The following is a 23858-nucleotide window of genomic DNA, read 5'->3' on the forward strand; positions in this document are numbered from 1 at the left end:
ACACAAAGTCATAGAACACCAGGATGACGGAGACGATGAAGACTGTTTTTCTGGGAGAAACTGGGACAGAGAGATCACAGTCATGGACAGAAAAAGTCAAGATAAATGGAGAAAATGTAGAGTTTAAACTTGACACCGGAGCAGATGTTACGTCTATACCGGAGAGGTTATACAAACCTGAACGAGATGGTAAGCTGCAGGAACCAAAGAAGACACTGCTAGGCTCAAGTAGTTACCCACTTAAAGTGAAAGGCTGCTTTAAAGCACAATTGGTGGCAAAAGGATGCAGGACTTCACAGAATATCTACCTTGTATCAGGGCTGGTACATCCACTGCTGAGCAGACTAGCATGCGAGGCCTTGGGTTTAGTGTACAGAGTGGACACAGTCAGGGAAGCTGAGATAGACTTCAGTGCAGCGTATACAGATGTTTTTTGAGGTTTGGGCAGGTTAAAAGAGCCTTACCACATAGAGCTGGAACAGGGAGCCACAGCCATTGCTCTCTCTGCTCCCCGACGAGTCCCCCTTCCCCTCAGAGAGGCAATACAAGCAGAGCTGAACAGAAAAGATGGAAAAGATGGGAGTTATGTCTAAGGTCACTGAGCCAACAGCATGGTGTTCAGGAATAGTTGTCATCCCAAAACCTGCAAATAAGCCACCCAGAATATGTGTAGACCTCACTCCCCTAAACGCAGTGGTGAAAAGAGAATGCCATATTCTCCCCGCAGTGGACCAAACACTTGCAATGATGAGAGAGGCTAGAGTGTTTACAAAGCTCTGGATTTTGGCAAATTCCTCTCACGCCAAAGTCACAACCCCTCACAACCTTCATCACTCCTTTTGGAAGATATCAGTTCAATCGACTTCCTTTTGGCTTAGCATCGGCTCCGGAGCATTTTCAGAGGAGAATGTCGCAGATGCTGTAGGATTCAGATGGAGTAATCTGTCACGCTGACGATATTCTCGTGTATGGTAGACACACACAGGAGCACGACAGGAGGCTGCACCAGGTGCTGCAGAAGTTTCAGGAGGAGGGTCTCACTCTGAATGAGAAATGTGAGTTTTCAAAGACAGAAATTATGTTCGTGGGTCACAAAGTTTAAAGAAATGGCATCAAGCCAGACCCAAATAAAGTAAAGGCGATCCAGCAGCTGCCACAGCCTAAGTGTGTGGAAGACGTACGACGTCTCATGGGCCAACTATCTTGCAAAGTTTATGCCCCAGCTGGCCATGATAACCACGCCACTGAAAGAGCTGCAGAAAGAGAGGAATGAATGGACATGGGCAGAACCCCAGGAGACAGCTGCTCTGAGACTAAAGGAGATATTAAGTTCTCCAGAAGTACTTGCTCAGTATTCCAACACAGCAGACACAAGAGTTGCTGCTGATGCATCAGCATACGGTATTGGGGCTGTACTTACACAGAAACAGACTGATGGTTCGTGGCGACCGGTGACATGCATCTCAAGAGGACTAACGGACACTGAGAGGAGCTATGCGCAAATTGAAAAGGAGGCACTGGCAGTCACATGGGCATGTGAGAGACTCTCTTCATACCTAATCGGTCTACAGTTCACATTAATGACAGACCATAAGCCCCTGGTTCTTCTACTGAGCATAAGAGGCTTGGATGATCTTCCACCGCGGATCTTGAGGTTTTGCCTGCGACTGCTGTGCTTTTCATTCAAGATCATCCATGTTCCAGGGAAGAACCTGGTCACCGCCGATGCCCTGTCCAGAGCCCCGCTAGGAGGTCCACCCTCTGCAGCTAGAGAAAGAAGTGAAGGTCCATAAAGTGGAAGATGATGTGTGGCACCCAGGACTATTTGATTATAAAAAGGCACCCCCCCCCAACAACTTTTCATTTCATGACTTGTGTTTCAGTTGTTTTTGCTGTGTGGCACTCCCTCACATTTTTATTTAACAGTAACATCTGGTGTTATACCAATTTCTGCCAGAAGATGGCAGTAGTGGCGCATGAGGGAGAGACTGACTTCTCAAGCCTTAGAAGTGGCTCAGTTCGAGAGGTAGCTGTTTACAGCAGTCAGCGCAATGTAGCCATTACTATTAAAAGCTATTCTTTTCTGTGATTACAGAATAAAGTCAACCTGTTACAAACCAGCCAATGCTTCTGTCTTTACGTGTGTAACAGACATATGCAGACAAGTGACAAACCACTGTCTCACAGAATGGCCAGAGAAATGTGAGTTAGATCCAGACATTAAGCCATACTGGCAGCACAGAATGGATTTTCACCTTGCTCACGGCCTTCTCATGAAGGGAGAACGACTTGTGATACCTCCCCCCTTGAGAGTGGATGTTCTTCAGCGTCTGCATGAAGGCCATCAAGGAATTACAGAATGCCGAGCCAGAGCTACACAGTCAGTATGGTGGCCCGGTATCACAGCACAGATTAGCCAGATGGTGGACAGGTGTGACACATGTCAGAGACACAGGACACAGGACACACTTCGGCTGAGGTTACTATTAAAGCTGTCAAAGAGGCCTTTGCTAGACATGGAACTTTGACTAATTGCATTTATTTCCACCACCTTCTCCTGGGGGGTGCTGCCTGGAGCCCTCAATCTATCAAGATGTCCAGCACACCCTGCAACATGTGACGTCGCCTCTACCAATGATGTCCGTGCATCCAGCTCGCCGTTCTGCCTGTGTCATCTTCCTTGTTTGACCCGCTCCCTGCCTTCTGGCTGCCTGGCGATTGGAGGGAGTGGTGGCACCGGCTTGTCATCTCCCCCCTGCTCCCTGTTTGTGTTTCAGATTTAACTGTATTTGACTCTCCCTGCCGGCCCCTGTAGGATGGGCTCCCCCTTTGAGTCTGGTCCCTCCCAAGGTTTCTTCCTTCTAGGGAGTTTTTCCTTGCCACTGTCGCCTATGGCTTACTCACTGGGGGCTTTGGGTGGGGATGCTGTAAAGCGCTTTGGGACAATGTAATGTTGTGATAATGCGCTATACAAAAATAAATTTGTTGTTGTTGTTGTTGAACTGTAGAGACTGTTGTATCAGATAATGGGCCGCAGTTTTCATCTGAGCTGTTCAAACAGTTTGCAAAGTAGTACCAGTTCACTCACGTCACAAGCAGCCCTCGTTACCCCCAAGCCAATGGAGAAGCCGAGCGTGCGGTTAGGACCATTAAAGACCTGTGGAAAAAGGACAGTGACCGCAGCCGAGCGCTGCATACAGAGCCACTCCGCTGGAGCTTGGGGTCTCACCAGCTCAGCTGCTTATGGGGAGAAACCTGCGCACCTCCCTGCCCCAACCAACGGCCAAGCTGGATCCTAAATGGCCAAATCTGCAAGTTTTTCGCAAGCAGGATGAGGAGGGAAGGCGTCAGCAGGCAAAACACTACAACCACAGACACCGTTCCAGACCTCTCCCAGAACTCACATCTGGTCAGAAAGTTTGGATTACTACAGAAGGAACTGATGGGACAGTCGTCCGGCCTGCAGATACTAGATAATATGTGGCAGAGAGCAGTGGCAGCTTCTATAAGACTACAGGTGAAACAATGTTTCACCAAGAAAAAATAATCTTCATGACAATCACTTTTTATTGGTGTGAAACCACAGAATGCTCATAAAAATAAGGTGCATCTCCTAATTTTAGCTCCTCAATGGTATACGGCTCTGGTCAAAAACGTGAAACAGCGCCATCCCCAAACGCGGTGAAACAGAGAATTTCAATGAAACAAGCTTCACCCTGATCAATATTTTCCCCGCATTAGTGCAAATCATCTCAGACCCTGGCGACTGGTGGATTTTCCAGGTTCAATGGAGTCTTATGCAAATAAGTCCCACCCATGAAACAAGTGACTGCCTACTGTGATAGGGTAGTTGTCCACTTCAATATGACTGACACAACACCTCTGAAATGAAAACCAAGCTGTCCGGAGGGGGTGGGCGGGCAAGGCAATCTGTGGAGTTTGTTTTGTGGTGCACCGGGGATGGAGAGTGGTTTGTTTCACCAAAAATTTTGACTAGGAGCCGCCACTGGTGCAAACCATTAGGACAAACAGAGCTTCAGTCCAATGAAGCATGCGGTCCTCTCAATCAGCTTCTTCTGCAGGCTGTACAAGAGGAATACTAAGTAAACTATGGTAGATTTCTGTTTGCCAAGCTCCTCCATGCACTCATTGAACATTGTCAGCTGATTGTGCAAAAACCATTGGTAATAAGACTCTGACATATGGAGAGCTTGTCACAGAATGTCCTGATTATCCCACATGTGCAGTGCATTGACCTGAAGCGCTGCTTGCGTTTCGCAGTACGGTGAGCTAAGGTGCCCTTGAGTGGCCCGTTTTAGCTCCCTATCACCAGGAGTCAGAGTGCCAAAGGAAATACTCAGCTGGTTCCGCTCACAGCCCTCAGCCGTCTTTTGTGCTTGGAAGTGCACAGGTGGTCTTCTTACTTTCTTCTGTGAGCAACAGAATAAATGTTTTTGTGATGAGGGCATAAAGCTTCAGTCAATCATTCAGTGTTGGTTCAAGAAAAGAAAAAGCTTACTGTAGCCCCTGATTAAAAGTGTATTTCCTCTCTGCCATAGTTAATATGTCAGATTCACAGTGTGGAAGTAAAATTGGACATTAGTAGGCCCGGGAGGGGAGGCATATTGGGTCTGTTATGTCTTAGGCCTTAGGCCAGAAGAGATTGTTTTGAATACTGTGTGACCTCGCTTTGTGATAGCTGCCTGCAGTTGGCTCCGCAGAAGCTTGGACCATGGAGAGGCAGACAGTGGAGCAAAGGGGGGGAGAAACCACTTGCAGGAAGAGACTCGAAGCCGCCCCAACTGCTGCACAAAGAGTTATAGCTTATTAAAGTAGTTGTAGTAGTCAATATAATATGTTACGCAATTGATTGCATCATGTTAATCATACTTATGTTAATCATACTAATTATATGTTAACCATGTATTTTCAGTGGTTCAGGGGCAATACGTCAATGTGTTAATCATTAATCAATGGAACACCCAAACATTAACAGTGATTCAATGTCATATAATTAATATCTATATACATATCTCAAGTAGAGTCTAGAAGCCGAGGCTGTCTCCAGTAAATTGCGTATAATGGGTGGACTTTACCTTGCTACCGAGGTGAACCAATGGAGCAGGAGAATTGTGTTTGTTATACATTTCAGCTTAGTTTGTTGATGTTTCATGACCAATCAGGACTTAGAAGTCTTGGGAGTTATGGTTTATCTACTGGTTGCTCTGTGTGCTGGGGGTGACTTGGTACCAAGGGCCAGAGTGTGATGGGAGCGCTTTGCTGAACTTGCTGGAATAAAAGAGATTTTCTTTACTCGCCAAACTAAGAGGTCAAGACTTTTATTCTAAGTGCTTGATTTATAATTTTTCTACCACAACAGCATGGATTAATATCATCCCCTTCATATATTTTTTTTCTTCGCAGATAGAAACGCCTTAAAGCTACATCCACACCGCTGGCTGACAGTTGTCATTCACAGAGATATGAAGCAAGAGGGTCTTGGTTTTCCTGAGCACCTGCCTATTCTTCCTAAACTATTTCATATGAACTTGTTCACAAGCTTTACAGGTACTGAGTACTGAACAGCTGCCCCTCAAAAAGTTTTTGCACAGCCCTGGAAAAATCTCCATCTCTCACACATAGACATGTGATGTCAAGATGCGTAGCTGCTCAGCATGTTGAATAAACAGGGCTGCTTTCTGCAAAGTTCCGGCAGCCTCACATACTCACAGTCTGCAGCTCAGACACTGCTCAGGTTCTGACCTGTGACGTGTCCTACACAGGGATACACTGGTTTTAATGGACTTATGCCTTTCCCACCCATAAACTGATCCTGTTCTCTCTCTTTCTCCATGTGTCAGTGATGCCATTCCGTTCAATGTTCTTCATCCTCTTCATCCTCCCCCTGGTGGGCAGCGGCTTTCCAGAGGACTAGGGTTCTCCTCATGGCTGCAGCTCACCCCTGAAGAAACCCTGCATGGTGGTTTAGGTGGAGTGGGTGTGATGATGATGGAGGCTGCGGAGGGGGCAGCCCTGGCTCTGCCCATCCTGGCCCTGGTACTGCTCTGCCATCTCCAGCAGATCGTAGAGGCTGAGATGTGCAGCGGGGTGGCACTTCTGCTCTTGCCACTCGCTGCTATCACTGGGCTCTTCGCCCTCAGCTTCGGTTACATCTCTGCATCGTCTGGCACAGTGTCTGGGGCCACTATTCAACCTTTTCGTTCATCTTCGCATGCCTGGAGGCCAATGGTGTCTGTAGCCCAGGTGTGGTTGCCCTGGTGGGGCTAGCAGCGGCCAGTGCCATGTTGGATCCTGTGTAGATCCTGTTGCGGAATGTAATGCTGATTCTGAGTGATGGACTTTTGATTGCGATGGTTCTGAAAGGTTTGCCGGAGTCGTTTAAGCCATTCGTTATCCACATTACACAAGGCGACGAGAATTCGACATTCGCGGAATTTAACACTGAGAAATATCGCGCCAGCTCAGATGATAACGTGATGAAAGCAAATGCTACTTTTCGAGGGAGAGGGATCGCTACAGGCACCGACATTGTCTGTTACAACTGCGGAGTGAAGGGACACAAGGCCCGGGCATGTCCAAGCGAACGACAGAGAAAGCAATGGTGCGGGCACTGTAAAAGCTCGACAGACACAGGTGCACTTTGCAGGCGTAAGAGAAAGGACATTGTGAAACAAGTGGCTGGTGAGGATGAGTGCAAGCACACATATACGTTCATGGCCAGCCATCTCCAACCAAGCGGACTGAAACACAGAGGCCTGATGGTTGATACCGGACATTATAACAGACATCAGAAAGTTCAAGAAGTTTGATCACACTTTCTGGCCAGAGAAACACTTTATTGAATTGGCCGAGGGCACCAGGGCAAACGGAGTTGCGCTCAAAAGAGACGACTCAGAGGTGAACCTGATGAACTGCAAAGGAGAGCGAGTGAAGGCTACACTGAGAGACGCGCTGTTCATCCCGTCATATCCACAAGACATCTTTCCGGTAAAAGCAGCGACAACCAACGGAGCTTCAATCAAGTTCGAGCAGGGACATGATGAACTCATCCATGAAAGTGGTACAAAGTTTGAGATAAAAGAATATAATAGACTGTATTACTTGGATGCTGTTAGTGAAATTAATGACACCAGTGATTTTTGTAATGGTTGTTATGATATTCAAACTTGGCATGAAATACTAGGTCACTGCAATTATGATGATGTTTCCAGGTTGCAGGATGTTGTAGAGGGCATGCAGATTAAGGGTAAATTTGACAAGTCTAAACTGAGTTGTGAGGTATGCACACAAGGTAAATTTGTGCAAAGCAGAAACAGGGAAGCAGATGCTCGTGCGAAAGCAGCACTTGAGCTCATTCATACTGATTTGGCTGGTCCTATAGACCCTATAGCAAAAGATGGATTTAAGTATGCTCTTGCTTTTACAGATGACTATTCAGGTACAGTGTTTGTATATTTCCTGAAAGCTAAGAGTGATACAGCGAAAGCTGCAGAAAGATTTCTAGCCGATGTAACCCCTTAGTAAGAATAGCATTAGACATGAGTTCTCTGCACCGTATTCGCCACATCAAAATGGCACAGCAGAGAGAATTTGGCGCACACTATTTGACATGGTGTTACGCCCCTCTTTGGGTTTTTGTTTATTTTGTTTAGGACTGCATTATAGGTTTTCTTAGATTGCAGGCGGTGGTATCAATCTCTAATTGTTTACAGGTGAGACCTGTTGGATGGGTGGAGTTTTCCCTACTAAAGCCCTGGGCCCTGGGTCTACCTGGACTGGAGAGAGATTTGTAGGATATTCGATGCCACGCTGAGTGTTCCTGCTGCTGAGACTTTTGTTGAGTTGATCTTTTGTTTTGTTGTTCTCTCGTGGTTCCTGGACATTTGCGTTGGTGTTTATATTTATTATTTGTTGTAAAATAAAAACCCTAAAACCAGTCGTTTTGGTTTTGTTTATGTTGCGGTCATTGCTTTGGCCGTAACATAAATTGGGGGCTCATCCGGGATCTTTTGAGTTAATCTCAGTAGCAGTTCGCGTGCGACCCTGTGGTGAGTTTGCTGATAGGTGGTGACCGCTGAGTCGTTGCACATCCCAATTAGGTAGCCGGCGGGCAGACTGAGTCTGTCATTTTATTTTGTTAGTTTGTTGTTTTTGATGGGATTTCTGACTCTGTACGTTTCGGGGTATGGGGGTAGACTGTGTTTTCGGTCGGCTCCCTGCTCGCGAGTTTAATGTTTAAAGTCGCCGGGTCGGGGAACCATTGAAGACTAGTGGGGAAGGTGAGTTAGATTTTTTTTTTTGCTTTGTAAGTCAGGCTTGGGATGTGGCAGTGACGGGCTGTTTTACGTATAGCATAGCCTACTTTGTGGTCGCTTTGTTGTGCGCTATTGAGTGTAGCGATTAACAAGCTGTATTTTGGGTTGGGTCTTTGTTGGCTGCTTTGTTTGAGTTTTACCCGATTAGTTGACCTAACCCGGCAGTTTGTCAGTTTAGTGGCGTGGTTTTGTGTGAGGACAACTTGTGGTCATGTGTTTGTAGGGAATTTTGATGACCACTTTAGATTAAGTTGTTAAAATGCAGCCGTTTGTTTGTATGTTTTGGGTTTAAAAAAATAAAAAATAAAATAAAAAAAAAACATGGCTTCGGTAGTGCGGGAGTTTGTGGAGAATCCATCTCCGGAGGTGTTTGAGTCTCTAACTAAAGAACAACTTCTGAGTCTTGCGGAGTATTTCGATATTGAGTTGACAAGTTCTGAGAAACGGTTAAAGCATGTACTGAAAACTGTCTTAGTGCCTATCCTAGTTGAAAAGCGAGTTTTGCCACCTGTTGATATGAAAGATGCCATACGTATGAAGGAGAGAAAGAAATTGATAAAGAGAGGGAAGCTTTGCATACTAAGGCACTGGAAAATGAGTTGGCATTGAGACGGTTAGCGCTTGAAGCTAGATATGAACATTTTGATTTCGAACAGTGGGGAGGTTTTGATATCACTAAGTATGTGAAACTAGTGCCGCCGTTTAACGAAAAAGAGGTGGAGAAATATTTCCCACATTTTGAAAAGGTAGCAACAACTTTAAAGTGGCCCAAGACTGTATGGTCTTTGTTGGTCCAGTCTGTGTTAGTGGGAAAGGCACAGGAGGTGTATTCCTCTCTCCTGTTAGAGCAGAGCTCAAATTATGATGTGGTCAAAGCTGCTATATTGCGTGCTTACGAACTTGTCCCAGAGGCGTATAGGCAGCGGTTTAGGCAATACAAAAAACCTGGGCGTCTCACATATGTGGAGTTCGCTCGTGAAAAAGAAATGTTGTTTGATCGCTGGTGTTCTTCAAAAGATGTAGCTGATCAGGCAAAACTTCGAGATTTAATTCTTGTCGAGGAGTTTAAGAACTGTGTGCCTGATGTAGTAGCTACCTATTTGAACGAACAGAAAGTTAATACCTTGCATGAAGCTGCTGTTCTGGCAGACGAGTTCGCTTTGACCCATCGTGTTTTTTCTAGAGATTGGCGTAGATTGTCATTCCCCCCCCATACAGATGAAGCCGTATCATCTTCCAGTAGTTCTGACCAGGCTTGTTTCTATTGTAAGAAGTTGGGTCATTTAGTGGCAGCTTGTCCTGTGCTTAAAAAAAAACGGGTTGCAAAGAGCATTGGGTTAATAAAAGTATCCCCGGTGCATGGTAGACATTCGAGGCATGTAAGGATGGGGTATGCGCCTTTTATGAGTGATGGGTTTGTTTCACTTCCCAGTAGTAAGCAGCTTACCTTTGTCCGTATACTGCGTGATACTGGTGCAGCACAGTCTTTTATTTTGGCTGGGGTTTTGCCTCTATCGGACGAAACCAAAACCGATATTAGCGTTTTAGTGCGTGGGTTTGAAATGGGCTCCACTATTGTCCCACTTCATTTGATTTATTTGCAATCTAGCATGGTTACAGGTAAGGTTCTTGTTGGGGTTCGTGAAAGTTTACCTATTTCTGGTGTAACTTTTATATTGGGGAATGATCTGGCCGGTAGTAATGTGTGGGGTAATCCTGGTTCTGTCTTTCCTCATGTCGTTACAGTTCCTGATCGTTTCGACGTTCATGAGTGTGTTTTAAAACATCCTGACGTCTTTCCTGCTTGCGCTGTAACTCGTTCGATGACAAAGCGGAATGTAAATGTTGTGGGGGACTCCTCTTTACATAGTGACGTATTTGATCTGTCTGATACTTTCTTTGTTTCCCCAGGAGAGGTTCTGAAATCTGAGCTTTCTTCCCCTGTTTCTCTATCTGGTCCTGTGGGGAAAGTAGGTAAAACTGATGGTGTGAATCCTCTTTCTAAGGTAAACTTCATTACTGCCCAAAAGGCAGATCCCTCTTTAGCCACTCTGTTCCAGTCTGTGGTATCTGAGATTGAGGTTGATAAAGAGCCTCTCTGTTATTTTCTGCGTGATGGACTTCTGATGAGGAAATGGAGGCCTTATAATGCACCTGAAGAGTGGAGCTTTGTATACCAAGTTGTAATTCCAACTTGTTACAGGGGTGATGTATTAAAAGTTGCTCATGATGGTCTAGCTGGACACCTTGGTGTCACTAAAACACTTAACCGTGTATTACAACACTTCTTTTGGCCTGGGGTGAAGAAGGATGTGGTTCGGTTTTGTAAGACTTGTAGAGTATGTCAGATCACTGGAAAACCTAATCAAACTATTCCTCCTGCTCCTTTGTATCCTATTCCTGTGATTGGACAGCCTTTTGATCATGTGATTGTGGATGTTGTTGGCCCACTTGAGCGGTCTAAGGATGGCTCTCAATATTTATTAACAATGATGTGTGTAAACACCCGTTTTCCAGAGGCAGTTCCTTTGAAGAAGATCACTGCTAAGGCTGTAACTAAGGAACTGTTAAAATTTTTTACATTGTTTGGTCTCCCTAAGGTTATTCAAACTGACCAGGGTTCCAACTTTACGTCTCGTGTGTTTGGCCAAGTGTTAGGACAGCTGCGTATACAGCATAACGTTTCCAGTGCCTATCATCCTGAAAGTCAAGGGGCCTTGGAGCGGTTTCACCAGACCTTAAAGAGTATGTTGCGAACTTATTGTGTGGAAACTGGTAAGGACTGGGCAGATGCTGTTCCTTGGCTGTTGTTTGCCTGTAGAGAGGTAGTACAGGAATCTCTAGGATTTAGCCCTGCTGATCTCGTCTTTGCCCATACACCACGTGGCCCTATGGCTGTTTTGAAAGATCAGTGGCTCAGTGATTCTCCTCAAAGTAGTGTGCTGAGTCATGTTTCTGATGTTCATTCCCGTTTACAGAGGGCTCGAGAGTTGGCTAGAAAAAAATCTTGAACGAGTTCAGGTGAAGATGAAGACTTGGTTTGATCGTAAGTCTAAATATAGACGTTTCCAAGTGGGTGAGCAAGTTCTTGTGTTATTGCCTATACCTGGGTCATCTTTACAGGCTCGTTTCAGTGGTCCTTATGTGGTAGAACGGAGGATCTCTGATCGAGATTATGTCATAGCAACACCAGATCGGCGCCGAAAGAGGCGGGTTTGTCACATCAATATGTTAAAGCCCTATTTTGTTCGCCTTGACTCTGTTCCTTCCTGTTCTCCGCAACTAGACATGGACACCTTGGCTTCTGTCAAGGAGACAGGGGTGTTGTTGTCCTCTCTTGTGGAGGACTGTGAGGGTGCTGAATCGTGTCCCTCTCGTGCTGTTATTGAGGGGCGGCTTAATAACACTCAGATGCTTTCTATTTTGTCTGACTGTCTGTCACATTTGTCAAAATTTCAGGAAGCTGACATTCTGGAACTTGTAGGTCGGTATCCAGAGTTGTTCAGTGATGTTCCGAGGCAAACCCCTGTGATACAGCATGACATTGACGTTGGAAATACAGCCCCAATTAAACAACATCCATATCGTGTCAACCCAATAAAACGAGCGGTTTTAAGGACTGAGGTGGCATACATGCTTGAGAATGATATTGCTGAGCCTAGTGTCAGTGCTTGGAGTTCTCCATGTATCTTAGTGGGAAAGCCTGATGGAACTTTTCGTTTTTGTACCGATTATCGGCGTGTGAACGCTGTCACCAGGCCAGATTCTTATCCCTTGCCTCGCTTGGACGACTGCATTGATCGGGTGGGAGCTGCCGTGTTCGTGAGCAAGTTTGACTTGCTCAAGGGATACTGGCAGGTACCTCTTACCGCTCGTGCAAAGGAGATCTCTGCTTTTGTTACCCCTGACGATTTTTTGTCCTATAAAGTTATGGCTTTTGGAATGAGAAACGCTCCGTCTACATTCCAAAGATTGATTAATACCGTGATCTCTGGTTTGTCTGGTTGCGAAGCTTATCTTGATGATGTGGTTTGCTACAGCTCCTCTTGGTCAGAACACCTTTGTCAGATACAGGAGCTTTTCAACCGCCTTTCTGCTGCTAATCTTACTATCAATTTGGCAAAGTGTGATTTTGGGAAGGCCACTGTGACCTATTTGGGTAGAATCGTGGGAGGACAGGTGCGCCCTCTAGATGCAAAAATTTCTGCTATTTGCAATTTTCCTGTTCCTATAGATCGTCGTGAGTTGCGATGATTTTTAGGCATGGTGGGCTATTATCGAGCCTTTTGTAAGAACTTCTCCTCTGTGGTCGCCCCTTTGACTGATTTGCTTAGCCCAAAGAAGCCTTTTGTGTGGTCTGGGCTTTGTAAAACCGCATTTGAGAATGTCAAGGCGTTGTTGATTTCTGCCCCTGTTTTAGCTGCACCTGACTTTTCGAAGCCATTTTTGCTTGCTGTGGATGCTAGCGAGGTTGGTGCGGGAGCTGTGCTTTTTCAGTTGGGTGAGGAAGATATTCATCACCCTGTTTGCTTCTTTTCTAAGAAGTTTAATTGTCATCAACAGCGGTATTCCACCATAGAGAAGGAGACCTTGGCTCTTGTCCTGGCAGTTCAGCATTTCGAGGTTTATATAGGTGCTTCCCATAAGGTTGTGGTGTACAGTGATCACGATCCTTTAAAATTTTTGGATCGTATGAGAAATGCAAATCATCGGTTGATGCGGTGGAGTTTGATCTTGCAACCATTTAGTTTAGAGATCAGGCATATTCGAGGCACAGATAATATTATTGCTGATACTTTATCTAGGGTGCCTTTGTTATGGGTTCTTTTCTGTAGTTTTACAGGTATGTTAAATTATTAAACTGTTGTGTTTTTCTTTTGCAGGGGGAATATCGGCATTGGGGGTTTCCTTGGTTATGGAGACTGGAGTCACCATTTTAGTGTGGGGGTGTTACGCCCCTCTTTGGGTTTTTGTTTATTTTGTTTAGGACTGCATTATAGGTTTTCTTAGATTGCAGGCGGTGGTATCAATCTCTAATTGTTTACAGGTGAGACCTGTTGGATGGGTGGAGTTTTCCCTACTAAAGCCCTGGGCCCTGGGTCTACCTGGACTGGAGAGAGATTTGTAGGATATTCGATGCCACGCTGAGTGTTCCTGCTGCTGAGACTTTTGTTGAGTTGATCTTTTGTTTTGTTGTTCTCTCGTGGTTCCTGGACATTTGCGTTGGTGTTTATATTTATTATTTGTTGTAAAATAAAAACCCTAAAACCAGTCGTTTTGGTTTTGTTTATGTTGCGGTCATTGCTTTGGCCGTAACACATGGCGAGATGCATGTTAATTGGGTATAATCTACCAAAAGAATTGTGGACATATGCTATAATGACAGCTGCAGTTATACGCAATAGATGCTTTAATAGCAGAACAAGGCAAACTCCCCACTACATGCTTACAGGCAAGAAACCCAACTTGTCTAGGATGAAAGTATTTGGATATGTATGTTACGCATACAAACATGATAAGAAGTTAGACACAAGATGCGATAAGGTAATTTTCGTAGGTTATGACAAAAACAGCCCTGCATATCTAGTCTACTACCCTGACACAAAGAAAGTTCTGAAACACCGACTGGTGAGGTTTGTCACAAAGAATGTAAGTGAGAAGGAAACTCAGACAGACCCATCGATGATTGATGAGGATTTTCTTGAGGAAAGATATGTGTCATCTAGACCGACGGTAACTGTAACTAAGCAGAAGGAAGGGAAGGTAAAACAATCCCAGGGTACTTCTGATAGCTGGGATATGACAGATACAGCTCAGATTGAGGGAATTGAGTCTCGCTACCCCAAAAGAGATAGGAGGGCTCCACAGTACCTCTCTGAGTATGTTACTGATGCAAGGTCTAATGATCAGGCATTAATTAGCATTGACTATTGTTACAGGATGTGTGATGTGCCACAAACATTCAAAGAAGCTATGAGCTCACCTAAAGCAGAGAAAGATGAGATGGATTCTCTTCAGGAGAACAATACATTTACACTAACTACCCTAACAGAGGGCAAACATGAAGGGGGGGTAGATGGGTCTATGCTGTCAAAAGTAATGCAGATCAGACAGAAACCTATAAAGCCAGATATGTTGCTAAAGGTTATAATCAGGTGATGGGAGTGGACTACAAAGAGACTTTCTCTCCAACTGCCAGTCTTACCTCAATACGTGTTCTGATGCAATTAGCAGCACAATATGATCTTAATTTACACCAGATGGATGTTAAGACGGCATATTTGCATGCTCCTATTGATTGTGATGTATATATGGAACAACCAGAGGGATCTGAGGTAAAATCTGACATGGGTGAAAAGTTAGTCTGTAAACTAAACAAGTCACTTTATGGTCTCAAACAATCCGGTAGAAACTGGAACAGAATGCTTAGTGATTGCTTAACTGAAAATGGTTTTGCACAAAACCCCGCAGACCATTGTGTCTATACAAAAGAAATTGGGAATGAGAGAGCAATACTTGTAATTTGGGTTGATGATTTACTTATTACTGCTAGCAATGATGATTTGTTGAATGATATAAATAAGACACTTATTTATCTCAGAAAACTGAGACATTTCCTTGGAATTGATTTTGAACAGGATAATGGGAGTGTAAAAATGAGTCAGAAAAAGTATATAATGAAGGTACTGGAAAGATTTGGCATGTCAGTTTGCAAGCCAAGGTCAACCCCATGTGAACAAAAGACAGAGTACAACAGTGGTGCAGACCCTGTTGATGCCAAAACTTACCGTGAGGTCATAGGACACTGATCATCAACTGGCGGCCCGCTGAGCTGTTCCATCCGGCCCGCGACTGGATTCCAAAATTGTGAGGATCAAAAAGAAAATAGTGGTCCACACTATTAAAGCAACTAAAAATAACAACAACTGAGTCTCTTGTCAGAATAACCATCATTTATGACTATATTTAGGCTACACTCCGAAATGAGGACAGACTCAGACAGACTATGCGGTGTTAAGCATTTATTGTTTCAAACAGGTTTTTAAAAAAAAAAACAAAAAAAAAACGAACGCATAACTTTTCCTCATGCCCTTACTTAACATTTGTTTTTTATTTCTAAGTCTCAACAATATGCTTGAAACAAGCAGACTCCTCAGGACTAAAAAAAGGAGGAAAAACAATCTGGCACAACTTAAAATACTATAGCATGGTAAATAAATAACCTGGTATCAGAACAAAACAGGTCACAAATAATGTTCGCACATCAAATGAAACGTTAAGTGGGCTTGTATTCAAATCACAATGCTGAAACGGGCTACTCACAGTGCTTAATCAATGGCTAAAGTTTCCCCTCTGACACCAACTTTTTCACATCAGGCTTGGCCGCTGTCAGACCGCAAACAGTCCTCCAAAGACTGGGTTGACAGTCGGTTCCTCTCGTGTGTTTTTATCGAGTTCATCTTGGAGAATGCAGCCTCACAGGTGTAGGTTGAACCGAACATGGTGAGCACATACATAGCCAGCGTTTTCAATGTGTCATAGGTCTCGGGACAAGATACCCAAAATGCGCTCAGGCTTTCAGCACCACGGAGAACCGCCTTCATGTCGCCTGCGACCTGAATTTCAGCCAGCTGGCTCTGAATGGCCGCCTCGTCTAATGGCAGCATTTTCACCGCGTTTGTGGAGAATTCTCCGCTTGAGCTGATGGTGAATGGGTCACGCACAAATCCAATGACATCCCTGGAAATGAAAAAGTCATCGAATCTAGCAGAAAAGTTATCTTTTAATTGTGTGATGAATGTCTTCATCTTGTCTGTTATGTTGCCTTCTCCCACCGTCTTCAGTGTGTTGAAGTGCAGCAGCCTCCCTGACAACAAATCTGCGTGGAACAGATCAAGTTTGTTCCCAAAGGCATCAAGTTTTTCCACCAAATCCACCACTGATTTTCCTTTTCCTTGCAGCTGGAGATTAAGTGTATTCAAATGGGAGAAGATGTCTGCTAAAAACGCAACGTTGCACACGTATAATGTGTCTTGCATGACGCGGAGATGGTCAGCTGCCACTTTGGATTTACTTTGTTTTAAAAAATCCACTACTTGCGCACGGAGTTCAACAAAGCGCTCCAGTGCTTTGCCCTTACTAAGCCAGCGCACGTCATTGTGGAGTAACAGGTCATCATGAGAAGCCTGGGATTCAAGCACAAATTTGCGGAACAGGCGGTGCTGCGTGCTTGAAGTTCCTCTGATGTGGTTGATAATTTTCATTGTTTTAGTCTTTATTCTGCTCACCAGACCCTTGTTTTTTCCAATCATGGCAGATGCACCATCTGTCACTGTCAGGTTGATTTTATCCAGGGGCAATCCATGGCTTTTAAAAAAATCCTCCAGTCTTCCAAAGATGATGTCAGCAGTGGTGTTGTCCTCCAGCGGAAGCAATACCAGCAGCTCTTCTCGGAAATCTTTGCCATCAAAGTATCTGACAAAAACGCACAACTGTGAGATATCTGTGTTGTCAGTGGACTCATCAATAGCTAGCGAAAAGTATTTGGCTTCCTTAACCCCGTCGATGACAGCTTTCTGCACTTGCTCTGCCAAAACGTGCACACGACGTGCATTAGTTGAGGCAGATAGAGGTACTTGTTTGACAGATGCAATAATTCTGTCCATTGATTTGTCGGGGGCAAGTTCCTCCAGAACGGTGATCATGCACTCCTTTAAAACCTCACTTTCCGTGAAAGGCCGGTTATGTCTGCAAAGCACCCAAGCAGCCTGCAGGGATGCACACGTCACTCTCTCTTGATCAGTTAAAGTTCGAGTAATAATGCCACTTGCACGGGAGTAGGCAGATTTCAATGTGGCGATTTTTCTCTGACGGGCCTCTGACTGCTCAGGATATGAAACCTTGAAATTAGAATGTTTTGTCTTGTGGTGATGGCGCAGATTGTACTCTTTTGCAACAGCAACAGTTTCGCTGCAAATTAGGCATACTGGTGATGCATTTCGGAAGGTTGGCATGATAAATGCGTACTTTTCAGTCCAGTCATCATTGAAGGACCTGTTTTCTACATCAACTTTGCGTTTCATGGTCTTTGAGAGTGCCATTTTACCTCTGTTAAGAGACCCTTTCCTGTCACTTCCTCCGTGTTTGTTTTTCAAGTGCTCTATAAATAAAGTTGACTTAGCCTCCTAGTGGTTGACTGTGGTATAGGTATGGGAGCCTCAATCAAATGCCTTCAGTTTTGTAATGAAATGGAAAAAGTATAAACATTAAACATAATGTTAAGCCAAAATTAGATTTTTATTTGATTTTCTTCTTCGGGGTCCGGCCCCCAAGGAGACTGTCTGGTAAAACTCTGGCCCTCTGACAAATATAGTTGATGACCCCTGCCCTAGAACCTCTGGCTCGGCTGTAGTACTGATCACTGAGCCCCAACACTGCTCAGAGCTTTATAAATATACTTATACAAATATAGGGCTGCAACAACTAATCAATTAAATCGATTAAAATCTACTATTAAAATAGTTGCCAAGTAATTCAATAATCGACTAGTTGGGTCTTTGTTATTATACAGATAAGTACAGTGGCTACCCCCTTATTTGGTAGCAGTAAGCTAACCAAAGGCGTGGTGACAGTAAAGCACCATTAAGCTGGATACCGACCACCATAAAAGAAAAAGGAGACGAGAACCAATGCCGTGCCTTGAGTAGCCTAAATGATGAATTCTGGAAGAATTGAAAAAAACGTTTGAAAAATGGCAGAGGCGGAGTCTTGGTTTAATTCTGCCAGAAACGGTAGTATTTGACGATAATGTGACGTTGTGGAGTTCCTGGATTATTTTATGCAATTATTTAGACTAATTAACACAAATCCTTCATTCAGTGGTGTAGTGGAGGGTAAATGCACATAAACACCATTTACATACTTAAAATTTACAAAACAGCGTTTACTCACTAATCCCAAACATGAGACGTCTCCCAGACTTGCAGATCATGGCTATATGGGGTCGGTCCGTCCAGGACTATATCTGTACGTCTGCACGACGTGCAAATCAGGTTCAGTATCTGGACTTTTGATTACGAACTCTCTTCGATGTTGATATGTAGTTTAATATCTAAACGCCTAGTGTGGTAGAAAAATTATATATCAAGCACTTAGAATAAAAGTCTGGAACTCTTAGTTTGGTGAGTAAAGAAAATCTCCTTTATTCCAGCAAGTTCAGCAAAGCGCTCCCATCACACTCTGGCCCTTGGTACCAAGTCCCCCCCAGCACACAGAGCAACCAGTAGATAAACCATAACTCCCAGGACTTCTAAGTCCTGATTGGTCATGAAACATCAACAAACTAAGCTGAAACGTATAACAAACACAATTCTCCTGCTCCATTGGTTCATCTCGGTAGCAAGGTAAAGTCCACCCATTGTACGCAACTTACTGGAGACAGCCTCGGCTTCTAGACTCTACATGAGATATGTATATAGATATTAATTATATGACATTGAATCACTGTTAATGTTTGGGTGTTCCATTGATTAATGATTAACACATTGACATATTGTCCCTGAATCGCTGAAAATACATGGTTAACATATGATTAGTATGATTAACATGATACAATCAATTGCGTAACATATTATATTGACTACTACAACTACTTTAATAAGCTATAACTCTTTGTGCAGCAGTTGGGGCGGCTTCGAGTCTCTTCCTGCAAGTGGTTTCTCCCCCCCTTTGCTCCACTGTCTGCCTCTCCAAGGTCCGAACTTCTGCGGAGCCAACTGCAGGCAGCTATCACAAAGTGAGGTCACATAGTATTCAAAACAATCTCTTCTGGCCTAAGGCCTAAGACATAACAGACCCAATATGCATCCCCTCCCGGGCCTACCAATGTCCAATTTTACTTCCACACTAGGTTTTGGACATTGTCAATTCAGTTTAATGCTTACGAATTCAACCCCCTTTGAATTAAACGGAATTTAAAAAAATATACCATATGCTTCCTCGCATCATTTTCTGAAATAGTAAATGTAATCATGATCACATTTACAATTCCACTTGTATATGGCGTAAACTGTCTCATCACATTCAGAATTTTTACAGCCTCTAAATTCCAACCACTGAGTGTTTTGCTTTGTATTTCCATATCCACGTCCCTCGCGGACACTTTCGTGCACGCGCAGAGCACGGGATTTCAAAATCTGGCAGCAGCCTGATGCGCGGTCGAACAAACATCCAGCTTGTTAAACCAGGTTAATGCTAAGTTATGTTCATGAATTTCCTTCATGTTAGCTTTTTGGTATTTTTTATAACCAACTTCAACCTGCTGTGGCTAGTGTTGGAGTATGCCGTCTCCACCGGGTCCGTGGATGAGAAGAGATTTACAGCTGACACAGGGAGAAGTTGCAGATCACTGGTTTTTTTTTCTTCTTTTTTATTGAAGGGATAAATCTAGCATCACAAGCGTCTTTTAACAAATTTATAGGATTTAGTAAGAATAATGTTGCAAATGTTTCTTGGTTGTTGCATTAGCACTGACATTCAAACACTAGCATACATATCTAGTTTGAAAAAATTCAGTTCCTATCTATTTATGTAAGAGCTTCTGAATAAAATATTTTGCAGTAGTGGTACATTTTCTGTATTTCAGTATATAGAAATTACTGGAAAACTTAAGACGTTTAGTACTTAAGTAGCCCTGCTAAATCAAACCTGTAATGTCATTCCAGTTAACTCTTCATTCTGTTTGTGAAAGGGCCTGCAGCACTGGCATGCCTCTGATTTCGGACCAGAGAGAAACTGTTTGCACTGTCTTCATGGACCCAAAGAAGCCTTTGCCAACCCCAGTCAGATTGGTTCCATGATAAAAAGTGATGTGACATGGAGGGACTGTATTCTTCCCAGTGAAAGACCAATGAGTTTGCAGCCTGGGCTGTTTGTCCCCGTCAGTAGGAAACATATCATGAAGATATTTGGAAGCTGCAAGGACCCAAACAGGCAGTTTTTAGGACAGCCCCGCTCATTCCATCAAGACCACTCGTCAGTTAATGGACTTGCTGCAAAGGAAATTGAAAAAACAGAAGAGGACAAAGTCAGCAGTTCCAAACAGCACAAACAAGTGGTAACATTTTTCCCCCAGTTCTCTTTTTTCATGTTTTTACTTGAACTGAAAGCAAGTTTGTATCATGCCTTAATTAATAAGTGTGTTTTTCACCACGTACATTAAAATGATCATATAATAGGTGTCATGTATCATTCTTATTCCTTTCACTTATTTTCTGTTTTTTTTGTTTCCTCAGCTGAGTGAAACAGCCCGAGAACGGAAAGTACCCGTCACTCGTATTGGGAGGCTTGCAAATTTTGGAGGTAAAGTTTGGTTGCATTTTAGCTAGGCTAGTTGTATGTTTTGAGGGTCAAAGATAAGCCTGCACAAGCCACCAGGCGAAGCCTTGCTCTTACTCTTTGATCCAACTGGTTTAGGTCTGTTGACTGTAGGGGGGGCAGGTTATCTGTCACAGCACTCCATCTCTCTGCTTGCTCATGAAAACACAGCACTTACATAACCTTGAGGAGTTAACAGATGATATTCTGTAGGTGTGTCCAAGCTTTTACCTGGTGCTGTATTCACTGTTAAAATGTAACACCTTTTTTTTTTTTTTATTGCCCACCACCACCCCCCCTCTTCGGAGGACAACTTTATTTTACATTACATTCAAGAGCAAAGAGTGTGGCCGCTCTGAACTCACCAGTACCGTGGAAAAAGGAAAAAAAGAAAAACAGGGGGGGGGGGGGATACAGAAACAACAAGCGTAACAATAACAGACATCAATCACCATGGGGAGAGGGGGAGAGAGAAAAAAAAAAAAAGGTATACAGAAATAATAACACTAATAATGTAGGTGGGATGGAAAAAAATTAAGTATAGGGGAATACAGAATACAAACAATCATAAGAAACATAACACTCGTCAAACAACAAAAATGATAACATCAGTGATAATAATAATAATGTGACAAATCGGTATTATATATATGTAGCATACACACATGTGATCGTACCGTTATATATGTATATTTCAATTCCTAAATCTATAACATACCCTAAAAAGTAATAATAATAATGATATTGATCGCTCAACCATTCTTGTATGCATGTGCAAGTGTAGGTGTGTCCTGATTTGTCATTGGATGTGCTGGCATTTAATGCCATCAGGGGAGGTGGCAGCACCCCCCCCCCCCCCCAGGCCCAAGGCGAAGGTAGGAGAACCAGGCAACCGAGGCCACCCTACCTCCCCCCCGGCACAAGGGCCCACAGCCACGCATCCCTGAGACAACCACCCGCCCAACCCGAGAGGGAGCCCGCGAGGGACTAAGGGGGCGCCAACCCCCGTACAGGGAGGCCCGCAGAGGGAGGATGGGCGGCGAGCCCCCCAGCCCCACCCGCAACCCCCCCACCGAGGCAGGCGGGTCCAGGGCCAAAGGGCCCCACCAACCGGGACCACCCCCCCCCCCCCCGGCGGATGGCCCCCCACACATCGGAGTCCCCCGGCAGGACGGGCCGCCGCCCACCACAGCGACCCGGCACGCCTCCCCCCCAACACTGCAGGATGATCCAAGGGGGGCCCATACAATGAGGCCCCCCCCCCACCGGGGAGCGGCAGACCCCCCGCCCAGCCCAGACCGAACCCCCCAATCCGCCTAGCAGGGCCCAGAGCGTCCCAAGATTCCCCGGACTGCCCGCCAGGGCCCCACCACGGCGCAGCAGAGCCAAGCACCACCCGGCCCGCGGCCCAAGAGAGGAGGCCGCCCACACCTGCCAGGGCCGCCCAAATCCCCCCATGATAGGTCTTCCACCCAGCAGGCCACCCCACCCGCGCAGGGCCAGAGACAGAGAGTTAGGGGGGGGCCCTCGGCCCCCATACCCTCCCCGACCCATGTTGGTGTGAAGTGTGCATGTACATGTGTGAGAGAGTTGTGTGTTTATGTCTACAATGCATTAAAATTAGTGGGTGCAGTTCGGGTATGAGGGCCCCACCACTGGCAGATGGAAGAGTCCCCCATCCCCCTCCCTGCACCCCCAGGGCCCTAATGTAATATGGACTGTGTATATGACTAAGGTGCAAAAAGTGGGTGAGCAGTTGAGGCATGGGCACCCCACCGCTGACAGACGGCAGAGCCCCACCTGCCTCAACCCACCTCCTCAGCCCTAGTGTCATGTGGTGTCTAACATGCAAGTAAAAATTGAGGGGCAGTGTCTCGGCGCACCTCCCCACTGCCCCTCAAGGCTCTAGTGTTGTGTGAAATGTGGTGTTGGGCCCAGGGGAGCAATAAGGGCGTGCCAGGAGTGGGCCCCCCTCCGGCACCGGGGCCAGATCCCCGACTGGCCCCGATTAGTCCCCATCCCCGACCCCGCACAGCCGGCAGGGACGGCCAACCGAGGTGTTCAGGGGCGCCACAGGCAGATCACCGGTTTATTCTCTTGACTGATTATAATCAGGGAGCGACCATCTGACATACATTCAGCATGTACACGAGGAAGCTCTGCCATATGTATCAGCTGTATCCCTTTTAGAGCCCTTTGGGCATCCCCCCCCTCTCTCGGTACCTTCCGTCTACATGACAACCACATGTTTGACACTTGCTCTAGTTAGTCGGTTCGTAGTTGTCCTTCTGGAAGGCTAAAAGATAAGTAGGGGCCACTGAAGTTCTCTGTCACCCCCTCTATCTGTTCCGATTAGGTAACCTTGCCTTGCCAGCGCGCCAGTCAGTTCTCGTTTTGATTAGTTACAGGCTTATAGAATCATTCCCTCAATTTCCCCTTATAGAATTATTCCCTCACTAGTTAGCTTGCTAACTGTGACTGAGTCCACAGCTTAGCTAACAATAGTGACCATGAGGGAACAACAGTTGGTAACGCTAACCAGACACAGAAGAGTTTTGTCAACGTTTATGTAGCTACAAATGTTGCTGCCATGTTAAAAGCTAGCCGATTAAACGACGTCAACTAAACAAGTTAACATTATAGTTGTGAATAATTTTATATTATATGGCTTTTCAAATGTTCGGCTACTTCCCAATGCTAACTGTGACTGATTCCACCGTGAGTTAATGATAGCTAGTGACCACAACGGAACTATTAGATGGCAATGCTAAGCCACAGTAGATGTTGTAGCTTGTAATTAAGCTTTTAAAATGTGCTTTTTCTTTTCATGGTACTTTAGCTCTGTACTGTTCTGTTGTATATACTGTAGCACCGGCGGGGCACATATCCCAGCATGCCCCGCGTGCAGTTGTAAATAGCTATTGTTGTGTTGTTGCTGTTATTGTTAATAGGTAATTCCTTATTGTTGCGTATGTGTTTACCTGTGTCTTGTGTGTACCCGGTCTGATCCTCGTGTATAATTAGCTTACATAAATCTCCCACCGTGTATGCGTCTTACAGTTCGGCGTTTGAGAACATTGTGTTTCTTATATGTAATTGTGTTTGGTGCTCGTTGGGTCCCTGATGTAGTCTTTGTAAGGTGTGATG

This window comes from Paramormyrops kingsleyae, chromosome 8 (assembly GCF_048594095.1).
Source record: "Paramormyrops kingsleyae isolate MSU_618 chromosome 8, PKINGS_0.4, whole genome shotgun sequence".
Taxonomy (NCBI): domain Eukaryota; kingdom Metazoa; phylum Chordata; class Actinopteri; order Osteoglossiformes; family Mormyridae; genus Paramormyrops; species Paramormyrops kingsleyae.